The sequence below is a fragment of the Orcinus orca genome, chromosome 13 (genome assembly GCF_937001465.1).
Source record: "Orcinus orca chromosome 13, mOrcOrc1.1, whole genome shotgun sequence".
NCBI lineage: Eukaryota > Metazoa > Chordata > Mammalia > Artiodactyla > Delphinidae > Orcinus > Orcinus orca.
In genome coordinates, this window is record NC_064571.1 from 41,908,584 (window position 1) to 41,920,651 (window position 12,068).

The 12,068-nt window shown below is 38.6% G+C and overlaps 2 long non-coding RNA genes across 3 annotated transcripts in view; one reads left to right on the forward strand and one right to left on the reverse strand.

Annotated features, from left to right (window-relative positions):
- Positions 1 to 12,068, forward strand: part of LOC125960772 (uncharacterized) — a 423,385-nt gene that overhangs the window by 121,101 nt on the left and 290,216 nt on the right. The window lies entirely within an intron of this gene.
- Positions 288 to 12,068, reverse strand: part of LOC117196937 (uncharacterized) — a 61,540-nt gene continuing 49,759 nt past the window's right edge. For both annotated transcript variants that reach the window (XR_004477375.2, XR_007470783.1), the window contains exons 3-4: positions 3,707 to 3,868; positions 288 to 3,131 (exon numbers count right to left, since the gene is read on the reverse strand). This is a non-coding gene — a long non-coding RNA (uncharacterized LOC117196937). The remainder of the gene's footprint in view (positions 3,132 to 3,706; positions 3,869 to 12,068) is intronic.

The following is a 12,068-nucleotide window of genomic DNA, read 5'->3' on the forward strand; positions in this document are numbered from 1 at the left end:
AAGACCTCTGTCATTTGGATATTGGCCCGCTTAGATTTGCTTACCTATTTTCTCATGTCTTAGCCTTTTTTTCTTTGTTTAATTTCTTCTAACAAGTTTGTTTTTCCTTCTAGCTGTTTTATGGATTTTTTAAAATTTTCAGCTAACATATATCCAGTTTCTAACAGTTCTTTCTTCTTCTCAGGATGTTTGTTCTCATAGCAGTTTATTATATCTTGGATTCCATATCTTCTGTCTCAGAGGAGGTTAATTACAGGTTTCTTTTTCAGGTTTTTCTCTAATATCTATTGTCTTTATGTTCTCTAAGTTTTTCTGTATTTTGTTTTATTTTTTAGCCTCTGTCATTCATGCTTAAAGTTTTCCTCAAACATCTATGATTCATCTTAAGCTACCCATTCATTTTAAGAAAAGAATTCTAAAAAGTTGATAGAAAACCTGTGGATTTTACTCTAGATGAAAAAATGACAAAGCAGTGATTTCATTCAGGGACCACAAGGTGTCATTATTTATAGATCTTTCCTCATAAGATTTTTAATGTAGTTTATACAGGATTTTATGTTTGAAAGGGTTCTTTCACTTTATTTCTGTCTGTCATATTTCTTCAAATTTTTACTATTTATTTTAACTTGTATTTCTTGGATCAGTAAGGCAGTTGAACACCATTTCATGGTGTTTCATGGTGTATGTCTAACTTCTGAATAAACTTATTTTTCCTATAATTCTCTCTTGTCATTTTGATCTTTAACACTTAAGAACACTCTATGTCTTAAAGTTATTAACCTTGTGTATATATTGATACTTTCTTTCCATTTAATTTTCAACTTTGATTATGGTATATTTTAAAGTAAACAAATGTTTTAGTTTTGTCTTTACAGACTTTTCAATGTGATTCTTAGTAGTTTATGACCTGTAATCATGTTAAAAATTGTATTATCCATATCATATAATGAAAATGACTTCCTATATTTTCTCCTAGTGATTTTATTCTTTTATTTTTGTATATACTTTTTTTCTTTGTTGGGAGTTGCACATCTAACTTTATTTTTCCCCTCAAAATTAGCAGTTGTGTCAGTCAAATTAATTAAACAGTCCATCTATTCCCCAAGTAATTTGAAAAGCTACCTTCATTTTGTCATAAATTGACATGGACTTCATTTCACTGTTTTCTTTCTCTGTTCGTGGTCCAGATCACACTGTTTTAATTACTGTAGTTTTATAATACATTTTTATATTCTTTCTCTTTTTTAACATAGTTTTTCTTCTTATTTATTTGTATGCAAGGTTAACTTTTTAAAAAATTACTGACTCAAGTTTGATTTGAAATGGTCTATATTTAAAAGCAAATTAGAGAGCTGATATTTTAATAGGACCCATAATATAACATAGTTCCTTTTTATGTTTTCTGTTACCATGCTCTTATTATCTTTTATATACATATATATGTATATATATATGTATATGTCATATAGTATCATGTCTTCTGCAAACAGTGACCATTTTACTTCTCCTTTTCAAATTTGGATTCATTTTATTTCTTTTTCTTCCCTGATTGCTGTAGCTAAGACTTAAAAAATGATGTTGAATAAAAAATGATGTTGAATAAAAGTGGCAAAAGTGGTTGTCTTGTTCCTGATCTTAGAGGAAATGCTTTTAGCTTTTCACTGTTGTGTATGATGTTAGCAGTTGGTTTGTCATATATGCCCTTTATTATGTTCAGGTAGGTTCTCTCTATATGCCCACTTTCTGGAGAGTTTTTATCAGAAATCAGTTTTGAATTTTGTCAGAAGCTTTTTCTGCATCTATTGAGATGATCATATGGTTTTTATTCTTCAATTTGTTGATGTGGTGTATCACACTGATTGATTTGTGGATATTGAAAAATCCTTACACCCCTGGCATAAATCCCAGTTGATCATGGTGTATGATCCTTTTAATGTATTGTTGGATTCAGTTTGCTGGTATTTTGTTGAAGATTTTTGCATCTATGTTCATCAGTGATATTTTTCTTTTTTGTGATATTTTTTTCTGGTTTGGCTATCAGGGTGATGGTGGCCTCATGGAATCAGTTTGGAAGTGTTCCTTCCTTTATAATTTTTTGGAATAGTTCCAGAAAGATAGGTTTTAACTCTTCTCTAAATGTTTGATAGAATTTGCCTGTGAAGCCATCTGGTTCTGGACTTTTGTTTTTTGGAAGTTTTTTAATCACAGCTTCAGTTTCATTACTTGTGATTGGTCTGTTCACATTTTCTTTTTCTTCCTGGTTCAATCTTGAAAGATTGTACCTTTCTAAGAATTTTTCCATTTCTTCTAGGTTGTCCATTTTATTGGCATACGAGTTGCTTGTAGTAGTCTCTTATGATGCTTTGTATTTCTGTGGTGTCTGTTGTAACTTCTTTTTCATATCTAATTTTATTGATTTGAGTCCTCTCCTTTTTTTTCTTGATGAGTCTGGCTAAAGGTTTATCAATTTTGTTTGTCTTTTCAAAGAACCAGCTCTTAGTTTCAGATCTTTTCTAGTGTTATATTCATCCCAGAAGTCTCTTAGACTGTCCTGGTTTCTTTTCTTTTTTCTTTATTCTGTTCTGCCATTGTGATTTCCACCAATCTGTCTTCCAGCTCACTTATCCCTTCTTCTGCCTCATTTATTCTGCTATTGATTCCTTCTAGTGTATTTTTCATTTCAGTTATTGTATAGTTCATCTCTGTTTGTTAGTTCTTTAAGTCTTCTGGCTCTTTGTTAAACATTTCTTATATCTTCTCAGTCTGTGCCTCCATTCTTTTTCTGAGATCTTGGATCATCTTTACTGTCATTATTCTGAATTCTTTTTTCAGGCAGATTGCCTATCTCTACTTCCTTAGTTGCTGTTCTGGGGTTTTATCTTGTTCCTTCATCTGGAACATATTTCTTTGCCATCTCATTTTGTCTTTCTGTGTTTAGGGGCTCTGTTCCACAGGCTGCAGGACTGTAGTTTTTCTTGCTTCTGGTGTCTGCCCTCTGGTGGGTGAGGTTGGTGCAGGAGCTTGTGCAGGCTTCCTGATGGAAGGGGACTGGTGCCTGCCCACTGGTGGGTGGAGCTGGATCTTGTCCCTCTGGTGGGCAGGGCCAGGTCAAGTGGCATGTCTAGAAGTGGCTGTGAGCCCAGAAAGACTTTAGGCAGCCTGTCTGTTGATATGTGGGGCTGTGTTCCCACCCTGCTGCTTGTTTACTCTAAGGCCTCCCAGCACTGGAGTCTGCAGGCTATTGGATGGGGCCAGGTCTTGGTGCCAAAATGGCAACCTCTGGGAGAGCACACACCAAGGAATATTCCCTAGGCCCTCCATCACCAGTGCCCTTACCCCCACAGTGAGCTACAGCCGACCCCCACCTCCCCAGGAGACCCCCCCCAAGACCCACAGGTAGGTCTGGCCCAGGCTCCTATGGAGTCACTGTTTTTCCCTGGGTCTCAGTGCACATGAAGGCTTGTGTGTGCCCTTCAAGAGTGAAGTCTCTGTTTCCTCCTGTCCTGTTGAGCTCCTGCATTCAAAGCCAAATGCTCTGGGGGCTCCTCCTCCTGATACCAGACCCCCAGGCTGGGGAGCCTGATGTGAGGCTCAGAACTGTCATTCCTGTGGGAGCCCTGTGCTATATAATTTTTTTTCCAGTTTGTGGGTCACCCAATCAATAGGTATGGGATTTAATTTATATTGTGAAAGCACCCTTCCTTACCATCTTGTTGTAGCTTCTTCTTTGTCTTTGGATGTAGAATATCTTTTTTGGTAGGTTCCAGTCTTTTTTTGTCAATGGTTGTTCAGCAGTTAGTTAGTTGTGATTTTGGTGTTTTCATGAAAGGAGGCGAGCTCAAGTCCTTCTACTCCACCATCTTGTCTCCTATGGTATATTAAATAATGTATTGAAGACAGAGGACTATTTGGCTTGCAGAATGTTTGCATTAGCTTTACAAAATAAGCTGATATCATGGGAATAAAAGATGCCAAATATCAAACCCAACTTAAAAGACTAATTTTTCATAAATTTTACACAGTTATCCCTTGGTCTGTGGGGGACTGGTTCCAGGACCCCCTTGGATAAGAAAATCTACGGATGCTCAAGTCCCTTATGTAAAATGACTTAATACAATCAGCCTTCCATATCCGTGGATGCAGAATCCTGTGGATAAGGAGAATGAACTATATATAGGCACAGGTATAAAACGTTACAGATCCTTAAATGGATATGTCCCTCTTCAGATGGCAACATCAAGAATCACAACCTCTGTTGGCTCATCCCTCTTCTCATCACCACAGCAACCCACAACTCATAATAAGCAGTGAAAAGTATTACTAGGGGAGATGGAGACCAGCAACATGTGCCCCTTATCTGCAGATGCTTTTCCTCAGGGGAATGATCTTTTGATTTTGGCTTACCCTAAAGAATCTTAGTATACTCTGATATGCAGATACATCTAGTCAGAACTTGAAAATTTTCATTTGGATCATAGGCAGAGTCAAAGTTGAATATCAAGAATGCTACTCAGGGCTTCTCTGGTGGCACAGTGGTTAAGAATCCTCCTGCCAATGCAGGGGACATGGGTTCAATCCCTGGTCTGGGAAGATCCCACATGCCATGGAGCAACTAAGCCTGTGCACCACAACTACTGAAGCCTGCATGCTCTAGGGCCCGCATGCTAAAACTACTGAGCCTGTGTGCTTCAACTACTGAAGCCAGCACACCTAGAGCCTGTGCTCTGCAACAAGAGGAGCCACCACAGTGACAAGCCCACACACCGCAATGCAACTAGAGAAAGCCTGCACGTAGCAAAAGGACCCAACACAGCCAAAAATAAATACATAAACAAAACAAGAATGCTACTCAGACTTCTAGGTATGATTTCCCTAGTAGACCCTCAATTAATAAAGGAAATAACAAGCTTACATAGACCTTTCTTTTTTTTTTAATAGACGCTATTTTTTAAGAGCAGTTTTATGTTCACAGCAAAATTGTGAGGAAGGTAGAGATTTCCCACATACCCCATCCCCAAACATGGATTGCCTCTCCCATTATCAGCATCTCGCACCAGAGTGAAATTTCTGTTGCAATTGATGAACCTACAGTGACACATCATTATCAGTCATTGTTCATAGTTTACATTAGGATTCACTCTTGGTGTTGTATATCCCATGAGTTTTGAAAAATATGTAATGACATGGATCCATCATTATACTATCATATAGAGTCGTTTCATTGGCCCCCAAATCCTCTGTGCTGTGCATAGACCCTTCTTGATAAATACTGAGCAGATTTTAACTTCCAACTCTGATATATTCTAATCACACGGTAAGAAAATCAAATGTTTTGAACTAAAAGGGAATATAAGTTATCAATCTGGAGCATATTAACTATAACAGATGGATATCTATCCAAAAAGCAAAAGCTACAACACAAGAAGCAAAGGGAGAGAGGAGTTCAGGGCAAACATGAAAAAGAGGAGGGATGTATGCTGTAAGAATCGGCCTCAGCACTGAGTACCAGGGTGCTCACCTCAATTCCTTCTGAGAATCCATCTTTTAAGCCTCTGCAGACACTCCACAGAATACCGCCATCACTCTCATTATGGAATCTCACCCAGAATTCCTTACAGTGAATATGAAACTGATCAACCCCCTTCTGCTGTCTACTTACAAGCAAACCCACAGCTGTATATGTCTCAGGCTATGTATGCATAGCTCAGGGTTCTGGCTTGCAAAGGTTATTTCCGAGCTTTCATTTACATTTCCTTTTCACCAAATTCTTTTAAAAGAAAGTACTTAGATGGAGTTTTTGTTGTTGTTAGGTTTTGTTTTTTCTATTTTTGTTGTTGTTTTATTTTTCAGCAGAGCTGTTGCATAACACAATTGGTTTTTCATGCTTTATAGGAAAGCAGGCCACCTTCCTTCATAAAGGGTGAGGGCACTGATGTGCCTTCCAATCACTTGATTCTATTGTTCTAAGCAGTCCTTTCACTGTTTTTGGCAGGCTCAGGCTTCTGTGCTACTATGGCCTTATTTTATTATTGTTTGGAGGGGAGTGCAGTGTGATTATCCATTCTTCCTTCAGGCAGAGCAAGCCATCTGGAATGTTTATTAAGCCCGCCGGCTGATCAGGAGGCTAGAACTCTGGTGATATACGTGAACGTGGGTTGTTCTACATCATCACAGCTTTGTTCCTCTGATGATGCAGCACACAGAGAGGGCCCCGCTAATGGATTTAGAGCACTTCACAGTGGAGGTGCCATGGGCTGAATGGGGAAAGATATATTTTTGGCCTCTGGGTAATTGACTGGAGGATGGTAGAAAAATGTTTAATGTAAAGCAAGAAGGCTTTAAAACTTTTAAATGTTTAATTTGGGGTGGTAGAAGGGCAGGTGATCAGCAAGAGGTTTGAGGAGCGGCCTTTGAAGCCCAAATCTTTGTGATGAGGTCATGCCCCCCTAAGCTCGTATGTCGCTCTGTGTAAAAAGATCAGTTGAGCTTGTCCAAAAATAAAATGCTACTATTCTAATTTTAAAATTTAGGCATTTCCTGGCCCACACTAAGCAGTACTTATACTTCTTTCCTTTTAGTAGTGTCACTGCAAAGAAAGAGGAACATTTTTCCTTTTGCTATAAATTTTGGTCTGTAATTGTTGAACATATTTTTTGCAGGAAGGCAAAGTTTGTCTCTTCCTGCTTTCGCTGTTTGTAAAAATGAGTGTTTGTGGAGCTGCAACGAATAATTTATAATGAGGATTTGGGTTTCTTTTTCAGTTTAATTTGGGTTTTACACTGAGTCAACTTTTCAGTCAATTATAGAACTATGATTAGTTACCAGTCACTTAAATAAGCACCTTTTAAAAATAGACCTATAAAAATGATACAGGGACTAACTGATGTGAGAAATCTCATGCAGGGCCACCAGAACCATAATAAGAGGAAGAAAAGATGGTTGAGCATATAAAACCTGTGTTTGGCTAAATCACAAGATATGCTAGTTACCTAACCTCCTGCATAAATCTGCCCTGAGCCAGTTTATTTCAGTGCACAGGATATGCTACCAATAGATCCTTTAGTAAACCCTTGACAAGAGAAATGAGTAATTTACCTTTATATGAAGATGAATGTATCAGGTTGAGGAGCTCCATGTAAAACATCTTGTCCGATTTTATAGTTTGTGTCTATTAATCTAGATATAGGCAAATGTATGTTTAAAGTTGAGCATATCAACAGAGATGTGGTTATATATATTGCATGTATGTGTGAGTATATATTTATCTATATATATACTCAGAGAAAATAGATATATCTATTTATATTCACATCCTTATGTTTTTCTCTACAAATTAGTGACATCTAATCCACTTCACCAAAAGTCGGAGCTAAACTAATAGAGCTAATCCTTTCAGACACATCCGTCTCTGTATCAGTGGTCTATTGTCACAGTAATGATTCACAATAACTACTGCTCCCCAAATGATGTGGCTTCATATAGTAACCATTTACTATTGCTCATGAGGCTATGGGTTAGGCCACCGGGCCATACTGGTCCGGCACTGCTCATGCATGCATCTGAGTTAAGCTGCAAGTCAGCGAGGTAGCTTTGCAGTCTTAGCTGGTTCTGTCCCACAGCTGGAGCCTCACCTAGGAAAACTTGGCTAACTTGTTCTACTTCTCATGTTCTCTCCTCCTCCAGGCTAGACTGGGCTTTTTTACAGCGACATAGAGAGAGAGAGAGAGAGAGAGAGAGAGAGAGAGACCACAAGGCTTCCTGAGGCCTAGGTTCTGAATTGGCATGTTGTCACTCCTGCCATATTCTATTGGTCAAATCAAGTCACAAAGCCAGTCCAGGTTCCCAGTGGTAGGTAGACTCCACTTCATGATAGGTAGAGCTGCAAAGTCATCTTACAAATGATGTGGAGATCAGAAGGGTGAAGCTAGCTCATACCTCCCTGCAGCTCAGTTTGTGGAATGTCAGGACACATTCCTGTCAGGAGAATGCTTGCGTTCTTTTCTATCACCGTTTCTAACATACTTAACTCTGTGCCTTCTAAAATTAAACAATGCTGTACAAATGTTTGCCCCTGAGCCCCAATAAACCATCTGCAAATTGCAAATATCAGTGTTCTCAAAATAAGATCCAATATATATAATGACTGTTGACCATAATCTTGGTCCTGTCTATACTAAGCAGAACGTGAAGATTCACCAGTTGAGATTATTTTACATACTGTGCCCAGAAAGTCTGGAAAATGTCATAAGTTCAGCCCTCTTCTTAAGAATTTCTTAAACTAATTAGGCTTCTACTTAAAACTCTCGGGAATAATATTTTGGTTCCACTTATAACCTCTCTCTGCCCCAGTGTCTTCATCTATAAATGTAGTGTATCAGAATGTGATTTCAAGGAGTTAAGCCTTTTCATGCTAAAATTCCATTATTTTCTTATAAAAATGGAGACACTTCTATATGAAGTCATTTTCTAGATTTTTCTAGGCTTCTCTAACTGTGCCCACCAATCTTCCACCTCCATGTAGTATGTAGAAGAGCACTGATTAGGAATATTAGGCAGTTTTTAATATCAGGAATATTAAAAACAAACAAGTAAACAACCTCAAAGTTGTTTGAAATTTGATGTGATAGCAGCTCACCAATTATCCAATTAACATGAAAACCTGTCTATCTGTTTCATACTCAGAGGTGAAGCTCAGACAGCTTTCAGTTTATTTCAACCGGAAAAAAAAAACTGTTTAATGTCAGCTTAGTTTTCTGGAGAAGTGCTCATGTGGCCTACCTACTCTTTACCTCTCCAAATTTCTGCTCTTGATTTTCTTTTCTTGTGTATAGTACGTATCAAGTATTTATTCAATGCTTTGACATCATGCACTAAGCCAGGTGGACAAGAATCCACTTGTCTTTTGTGCCTACTTATTTTACATAGAAGAGACTCCTGGGAATATGGGAACTTAGAAAGATAGTGGATAGTTAGGCAGACAGACAGACTTGGGTAGAGGTCCAGATGGAGGCTAGATCACAGGGAGAATTAACGGGACCAATGAGACCCTGTATCGTAAGCAAAGATAAAGTCTGATAATTTCTCAATGGAAAAATCTCCAAAATTAAAAGATGTAATATGTCACACCTCAATCAAACCCTGCTGTGGTACCCTACCCTCCCTCCTCCAATCCAAACAAACCTACAAAGGGCCAGTTTGATCCTGACTCTGTGAGTGTGAAGATGGAACTCACTCACTGGTCCTTCAAGTTCCACTGCCTTCAGAGGCAAGCACACAAGTGCCAGTGCCCTGGTCCCGTGCCTGGCACTGGCTCTCACTCCACTGGCAAGGTAGTGAGGAGGTTTCTACTGCAGCCAGCACCTCAGTGATAAAGGGAACAAGGCTTCAACTTGGAGCAGGACTTCTTGGGGCACTTTCTGAACCTAAGTTCTGTGGAGTCTCGGCTGAGATCATTGTAGCAAGGATGGAAAATTAGGGCAGATCAGTGGACATAGGAAGGTCACCCTGGAATTGGGAAATATTTGGGAAGAAGAACTCTGTAAATTTAGTTTTTCTGCAGAAACGAGATTGGTATTGCGGCATCAAGGTTTGAGTAATAGTGTTAACGAGACTGCATTTCTATTCAGCAGCTTTTAAACCCTGAGACTTTTGTTTTACCTGAATTTCAATCTCATTTGATTTTGTGAGGTATTACTTCCACTTTACAAGTGAAGAAACAGAGGCTCAGAGAGGTTAGGTGACTTGTCCAAGCCACATGGTTGAGACTTAAGGCCAGTTCTCTGTGATTCTGAAGCTGAACCCTCTCTGCTACCCCACAGAGCAGCAGACTCTTCTTCCCTCTGCTTTGGGAGTTATTTCTGTTGAGTTGATTCTGAGTCACTCGCCTAGTGTCAGTCCTAGTGTTTCCTTCATCAGTGTTTGTCTAGCACTAATTCACCTACATTTTGAACCTTGAGAACCAAAATATATTAACAACTGAATTAGGAACAATGCTTGAAACTTTGCTTCCTAGTTTGTAGTAAGTGAATATTGGTCTCCATAATCTATAATGTCATTTCTGACATTTTTTATATTATGAACATTTTTGGACTTTTCCATTGGTAATAAAACCAGCCAGTTGCCAACATATCCTTAAATATTTAACTTTCATTTCCATAAGGTCTAAAACATCCATTCAGAACCACCATTGGAAGAGTCTAGGATCGCAGCCTGGCAGATTCTCTCCCCTTAATCTATCCTACCTGATAACCTATTATTGACCAAACATAGTGCTAAATACATAAAGCATATTCCTGTTCTAAGCAAGATTACTACTCTCACTATATACACAGTAATGCAAGTAGCACTGGGTTTGATTGAATGTTCATGTTACCCACTGCTGAACTAAATACTGTAACTCTTCTGAGATAGAAGGTCTTTAGAAACTAGAATAGTAATCAAAGGCTTCAAGGCAGTTGGGAGGGGTTAGACTTAAGTGAACCCTGAAGGGTGGATAGGTATTGAAGGGAAGACAATTATAGAGGATTTTCTGACATGGATAACAATTCTGGCGGATTTAGGAATGGTGAAAATTGGAAACCCTGAAGGATAGTGGTATATATTAAAGGGAAGGGGCCAAAGCTAGTGTACTTCTTGGTGAAAAGACATGGAATAAGGGGTAAGAAGATGTTCCTTGAGGGTAGGTTTTATGTCTACATGACAGCCACTTAATATTTCATTCACAAAGAAAAGGTTTTCAGTCTATGTAAGTTAAAGGGATTGCTTGCTATCTTCCAAAACATGAAGAGTTTGTACAGAATCCAACAATGAATTGTGTAACATCTCCACAGTGGGAAAGCAAGGATGGGGTGAGAAAATGTGAGGCAGGAGAGAAGCCCTGAGAGACAGAGCCTTGGTCCATATGGGATCCATGACTTAATGTACTAATTCACTAGTATTTTTGCTTCTAGGAGTCCAGAATTTAAGAAGAAATACTATTGACTAGATGCCTATTAACTAGAGATCCTTGTGACTTTGTAAGGCTCTGAAAAATAGCAGGTGTAGGCTCTACTTTTTAAAAGGTATACCTATAGGCTAGAAGTTGAAACATGGTTAAAGCACCAGAATCTTACATCCTACCATTCCTGAGAGGAGGTCAACGATTTCTTTCCTGAACATCTCCCTATTTCCCACTCCCTTTCATTTGTACCCTCTTTGATACTTCCTAAGCATTTATGCTGTATACATGTGGAGCTGCACTGAAAAATTAGGAAGATGCTGACTTCTTTTATAGGAGTAGTTAACCGCCAGAGTGTTAGGTTTCCCCTGCTAATCCCTACAGGTAAGAAAGATTTGGTGGAGTAGTGCATGTTCTATTTCAAGGGCTGACAGATAAATAATACTGCTCACAATTTGTTTGGGACAACAGGGCATCTGCCTGCTGGTTAGATTAATCCCCCCAGGTGTGTCTTCCCTCTGTCTATAGGATTTAATCCAGATCATGTTTTCTATGTAAACTGGCTATTAAGCAAAGAATTAGTGAGATCTAATAATTCATAACCTCTTCACTAAGAATTATGAAAAGTTTCCTCTGGCTTTAGAGAGTGTTTGTCAAGATTGGAAAAATCTCTCTTGGAACATTTCTAAATAGTTGCATTGGCAATTGCCCCTGTAACAGATGAGCCCATCTCTTTTAATCTACATTAATAAACCACAAAGCAAGGGAGTTGGGTAGAGGGGCATTTTCATCCAGGAAGGAAGCCTGGGAGTAACAAGACATGGATTTGTTGGATCTCGTGGTAATTGCTTATGCACTGTCCTGCAGTTGACAAGTCTGTTTCTTTTTTAAAAGTAAATACAATATTTAAAAAAGTAAAACTCAGAAAAGACCAAGATCTGGATTGAATTTGACCTCCTAGAAGCATGATAGGGTATGGTAGCAATCCTATGGTGGCAGGTCTAAGATAAGCAATGTTGCTGGGTAACTGAGCAGAGTATACCAATGTGAATTATTTCGAAGTATCCAAAAACCGTCAGTCCTAAACAAGATTGAGGATGCACCTATATTTGGGGAGCATTCTAAGCTTCTC